Genomic DNA, 6,828 nt, shown 5'->3' on the forward strand with positions numbered 1-6,828 from the left:
TTTGATGATTTTGCTTTAATTAATTATTGTTGTTGTTATTATTATTTTTTGAATTTTTTGCTGGTTTGTTATATAAGTTGCAAGTGTGTAATTGAAGGAAAAGTACCAAGCGCACTCGGGTTCATAAGATTAAATATGCACCGGATGAATATCAGCCCTTGCATTATTAGATTTCGAGATTCACATACAGATTGATACCATTTAGATGTATATTTAATGTCATGGACCATCATTTCCCGGATATGATTATGATTTGGGAAAGAAGAATAATTTTGGGGAGAGGGTCCCTCGAGAAATTGAAATGTTACTTATTTTTTTGTGGTTGATATATGTAATTTTGGAGATTGTTTGATTTTTTTTGTTGATGTCTAGAGAAGGAATCTAGACTGGCTTGTGCTGTGGGTTGTGTTGTGGTGTAATGTTTGTATATATTTATGTATTTCTCTTTGGAGTAAATAAATCAAGTAAAATTACAAACACAAGTGGGAGTTGTTTGATGTTTTGGATTGGCGGTGCACATGACAAAGGGGTCTACATCGATCCATAGCTGGAAGCTCATTGTTTTATTTTTCATTATATCAATCAATATCATGTAGTTAGTATCATCTTTGAAGAAATACATGTGATGAGACGAGTAGAGTTTTTGTTTTTCTAGGAAAGGTAAAGATCTATCAACAGAGAGCATCAATGTCTCGCTGGGTATATTTTGAAGCACGTGTGGACCCCGGACGCAACTGGCTCGGGTTTAACGCGAGACAATTTAGACTGTGAACTGGTTAAAGAAAGACGTACTAAGCCTGTTTGGTTCGGTTCCTACGAATATAAGAAACATTTGTTTACGAAGAAAATACAATACATACATAGGCTCCTCTTAAATTTTTTTAAAAATCTAATTATATCCTTCTCCAACCCCTCATCCTTTGTTCCAGCATTGTTTCATATGCGGGCCTCCTTAAAAATTTTTAAAATTCCAATTATACCTTTCCCCTAACGCTCCCCCTTCTCTCCCTCTCAATTAATTCTCCTCTCTCTTCCATTATTTTCTTTTTGAACCCATAAATTAATTCTCAACCACTCTTATGCATCCATCAATTAATTCTTAACTTTATTAATGAGCTTTGCTACAGAGACCCAAAATATGAGACCAATAAAGGGGACAAGTGAGGTGTCCCTCACCTATTGGATAATGAATTGGCCATCATTAATGATGGCCAACTCATTATCCAATAGGAGGGGGACACATCACTTGTCCCCTTTATTGGTCCCATATTTTGGGTCCTTAAAAAAATTTTTTCTTTATTAATACGTAGACGTGGTTGCTTGATTTTGGTGGACTTTTTAAATAATTTAAGGTATAATTTTTCATTTTACTTAACTACTTAATTTATAATATTAATTTCTCATTTATTCATGAAAAACATTTCACATTATTATTCATGAATTAATGAAAATTATTTCACATTTTATAGTTAGTTAAATTTGATTTTTAGTTGACTATCTTTCATAATAACCTGCTGTTCTTTCATACTATCATGCTATATTTTTCATAATAACTCACTCTACTTTCATAATAACCCGATATTTTTAGAATAAGCCGCTATACTTTCATAATATCACTCTATACTTTCATAATAACCGCTATCCTTTCATAATATCACACTATATATACTTTCAGAGTAACTCGCTATACTTTCATAATAACTCGCTATACTTTTATAATATCTCGCTATACTTTTATAGTATCATGCTATACTTTTATAATATGATGCTATAGTTTCAGAATAACCCACTATACTTTGATAAGATCACGCTATATATAGTTTCATATTATCACACTATACTTTTATAATAACCCTCTATACTTTAATATTAATTATCACGTTATACTTGATATACTTTTATAATACCATGCTATACTTTCAGAATAACCCGCTACACTTTCATTATATCACGCTATACTTTCATAATAACCCACTATACTTTCATACTATCATGCTATACTTTCATAATAACTCGCTATACTTTTATAATATCACGCTATACTTTCAGAATAACCCTCTAGCTATACTTTCATAAGATCATGCTATACTTCATAATATCACGCTATGCTTTTATAAAATCACACTATACTTTCATAAGGGACCACAACCATATCTAATACCATTGTCCACACAAAAATACATTGATTACTATAAAATACATCTAGGACCGCGAAATACATAAGGGAACATAAAGATCCCATCATATCCAACACCAATTTTCACTCAAAATACATCGATTACTATAACATACATCCAAGATCACAATATACATCAAACATGACAATATACACAAGGATATAAAATGAACGACATATACCCACCAAAAGTCTGTACCATTGTCTACATAAAATACATCGAAATCACAAAATAAACGCTACACTTTCGATGTTTTCCCCGATTCAAATGCTCTCCCTTTAGATGGAAACATGGCTATGATATGAGCTCTATGTCTTGCGCAATTCTTTTGATCTATTAAAATCGGTTGAATTGAGGCAAAGCTAATCATGTATGTCATCAAGAACAACCCGTAATCTAAGCTATTGCAAGTACAAATATGTAAAAGCTTGATAAAAAACATTATGCTAAAATTACATTCTTATTTTCTGGTGAGACACAAAAGTGAATGCATTAGAAAAAAATTGAGACTTGTTTAGAAAATCCAAAGGCTTTCATAGTAGAAACACAAATCGCAGTAAAGCTTTTAGGTTTCATTGTTGGTAGACCCCTTATTCTATCGCCCAATTACACATTGACCCCCTAGAGGTCTATTGTTGTAGATAGATCCCTTGAGAGTCCTTTATTTTAACTCTTTACCTTCAGGAGGCCTATTTGTCAAAAGAAAAATTTTCTCTCCTATGAGTAAAAGAGTCAAAATTTTCACTTAGGGGTCTATCTGCAATAATAGAACTATGGGGGTTATATCCGTGATTGTCCAATAGCACAGGGGTCTATCTACAATTAACCCAATTTTTTATATATCCCAAATATTTGTTATCAGCTGTTGGTCTCCACAGGACATCTACACTGGAAACACATGCCATAGTCTTCCTTTTACTTCAAAAGAAAATGTTCAAAAGGATGGCAAAAGTAAAACTAAAAACCAACCATGCATGGAGCGACCATAGAGCAATCCTATAACACCTCATATGGTTATCACATGGAGAAGATAACAACAAACTTCTCCAAGGACCAACAGCTTCATAAAAGTATTATGTCAGCGCAAAGAATGGCAGAGAAGCAGACGGTCTTTTTGTTGACAAAACTCATTACATAGAAAACATCTAGTTTCTTATGTTAGTATGAAATAAGAGTTTGTTCCAACAATACCTTTACTTTGTCTTAAAACTGAACATTGAGGGTGGTTCTCTATAAGGACTAAGAAGTTGCTTATTCACAGAACTGCAAGGAAAAAACATGTAGTGCCTAAATCTGTAATGTAAATTTATCAAACAGACAAAATGATACAGCAAATGAATTATTCTTACTTATAAACCATCAAGATCACAATGTGAAGATCTTTTAATGCCAAAAGGCCCTTATCCTTCTGTGGCCACTGATTGAAAATCTTGTCACATATTCTTCGCACTTGCCACTTCCTTATAAGAGGCAGGAACTATATTACGGTGATGTAGTGATGGGAAAGGCTTGTAATGCATCCTCATATCAGAATTTAGCATCATGCAGGTGGAAGCATAGTCATGCAATAAATCATTTTCCTAAATAAAATAAAAACTGTACGGCTGAGAGAAATTTTAGAAGAGATCGAGTCTATCCTTTCCACTACGGCCATTCACCCCAAGCTGTTGTTGCCGAGATTCTATATGTACAATCACGTGGAAACATCAGTAGTGTAGTCATCATGTGGTTAATAGTGTAGTCATCACTACATTGTGATTATGGATTTAGACATTTGTTTCTGAGCATGTACCCACCAATAGGCTAACAGTTTATCTTGCTTGTTTGCTGTGATGTAAATTTCCTGCTTAGTTTGATTCATTTAAATTGCTTCAAACTTGCAGGTTCCTTTGGAAGGTTTTAGCACACTTCAAGGAAGATTTGGCTCACAAAGGTTTCAGATCTATAAAGCCTGTCGAAGCTTCGACCACCTTCCTTCAGCTCATACTTGGTATGTTTCGATGTCTGAAGTATGTCGGTATGTCCTACTTAAGCTTTACACTATCCATAAAGTGATGGAAAGCCATTATACAATTCATGAACAAGGATCTCAAACGTGTAAGCAGGTTCTAGTTTGTCAAATAATATCCCCCATGTAGAAGTGGTGAGTAGTTGAAGAAACAAATCAGAAAAATAGTCTGGAAGATTGCTGGTCGATCGCGAGATCAGCTGCAGTCGACCGGAAATGTGCATGTAATCTGGGAGGTCTCTTGACTTTTGGCGGTTGACCGCAGTGTCAGGTCCGGTTGACCGGCCAAACCCTGTAGGATTTTTTGTTTCTGTCGTTTCCTTGCGCTGGGTTTTGGATTTTTGACCCATTTCGTTTGCTGTTTGTATAAAATACTAAACATGATTAATTAGGGTTAAGCAATGACGTTTTTGAGTAGCTTTTGAGAGAGAATAGTGCATCAATTGTGGGAGAATTTGTGAGAGATCTATAAAGCTTTGTTCAAGGGTTTATTGGTGAGTTTTGTAACCCTATTTGTATTTTCTTGATTTCTAATAGTAAGAACTCCCTCTCCTTACCTCGTGGACGTAGAAAACTTGCCGAGCCATGTTAAATTTGTTATCTTGCTGTGATTGTGATTTGTGCTTGTGTTTGGTTGTGATCTTTCTCGTCCTTGTTGGTGTAATTCGCGCTCTGCTACACACAACAAGTGATATCAGAGCTCTAGGTTTGGATTAGGGCTTGTTCGAAGGATTTGCTGAAGGATTCCTATTTAAAGAGTTAGATCGACAATATGAGAGAAGCAAGCACATCATGTTCGTCTTTTACGAAGGCGATACAAAGTCTGAGCATCAATAATATAAAGATTGATGTTCCGAATTTCGATGACAAGATTAATTTTGGTTTGTAGAGATGTCAGATGATGGATGCGTTGGATGCACAAAACCTGAAGGAGACTCTTGAGTTATAAAAGAAACTCACTGATATAGAGGATAAGGTTTGGAAGAAAATAAACAGTAGGGCTTATGGAGTTATTCGGTCATGCTTGACGCTGGATCTTATTTATGATGTGATGAACGAGACGTTGGCGAAGAGATTGTGGGAAACGCTCAATAAAAAGTACCTTACTGAGAGTATTGAGAATCAACTTTACTTGAAGAAGAGGTTTTACCAGTTCAAGATGAAAAGGGATTTTCCATTAGGGAGCATGTCAACAACTTCACGAAGTTACTTTCAGATATGGTCAATGTGGATATCATGGTTAAGGATGAAGACAAGGCGATGCTACTATTGTGTTCATTGTCGGAGGATGATTATGGTATATTCGTTCTCACTATGATCATTGGAAGAATTATTGTTAGCTATAAGGAGGTGACCTCGATGTTGGTGAATTATGAGTTGAGGAAGAATGATGGCGAACCCTCCGAGAATGTATCGAAAGATGCATTAGCAGTTAGAGACCGTAGTCTAAACCGCCGCCAAGTCAACCGCTCAAAATCAAAGAATAGAAGTGGCTATAAGAGTGTTGGTATGAATCAATGTCGTTTTTGTAAAGAAGAGGGACATTAGAAGATCGACTGCTCAAAGTTGAAGGACAAATCCGGAAAGAATAAGGGGAAAGCTGTACTAACTTCAGAAGTAAATGTTGCCAAGGCAGTTGGTGACAATTCAGATTCGGATTCTTTGGGCTACTCTTGCTCTGCACTACCGTTAGTTTGCTATACCGACTCTACGGAGTGGATGTTAGATTTAGAAGCTACATATCACATTTACCCTAGGAGGGATTAGTTCTCCAGCTTTGAGGAGTTGAAAAGAGAGGATGTCGTGCTTATGAGTAATGATCATGTATGCCCTATTAGTGGTATTGGTACAGTCCGAACCATGATATATGACGGGGTGACTAGGGAACTGAATGAAGTGAGGTTCGTTCCACAGTTGACAAAGAACATCATTTTTCTTGGAACTTTGGAGGCAACAGGTTATCGGGTGATTTTAGAGAATGTCGCTTTGAAGATCACAAAAAGGTCTATGGTGGTGATGCGAGATGTCAGGGGAAAAAACCTATACTACTTGAATAGCAAGACAGTTACAAAGGGTCTGGAAGCTTCTATCACTACAGAGGATGATACTACCAGCTTATGGCACATGAGATTAGGACACACTGGTGATAAGTCCCTATAGACATTAGGGAAATAGGGGCTATTGAAATATGCAAAGACCTGTAAGATGGAGATGTGTGAGCAGTGTGTACTTGGGAAGAAGACTAAACTGATGTTTGGCATAACAATTCATAACACCCAAAGTATATTTGATTATATTCACACATATATTTGGGGCCCTTCCAAGCACACATCACTTGGTGGGGCTAACTATTTGGTCACTTTCATTGATGACTATTCCAGGAAAAATTGGGTATATACCATGAAGTATAAATATGAGGTCCTAGATATTTTGTGGAGTGAAAGAAGAAAGTAGAGCTGTAGACAGGTAGAAAAGTGAGAACACTTTGTTCAGATAATGGTAGAGAGTATAAGAGTGATCTTTTTCTACAGTTTTGTCGAGATCACAACATTAGGCAACACTTCACAGTTCAAGAGACATCGCAACAAAATGGGCTGGCTGAGAGATTGAACCGTACCTTATTGGAGAAGGTGTGATATATGA

General features: G+C 36.0%; 1 pseudogene; it reads left to right on the forward strand.

The window, feature by feature from the left end:
• LOC109841882 overlaps positions 1-6,242 on the forward strand; it is an 8,479-nt pseudogene extending 2,237 nt beyond the window's left edge.

The sequence above is a fragment of the Asparagus officinalis genome, chromosome 5, assembly GCF_001876935.1.
Source record: "Asparagus officinalis chromosome 5, Aspof.V1, whole genome shotgun sequence".
NCBI lineage: Eukaryota > Viridiplantae > Streptophyta > Magnoliopsida > Asparagales > Asparagaceae > Asparagus > Asparagus officinalis.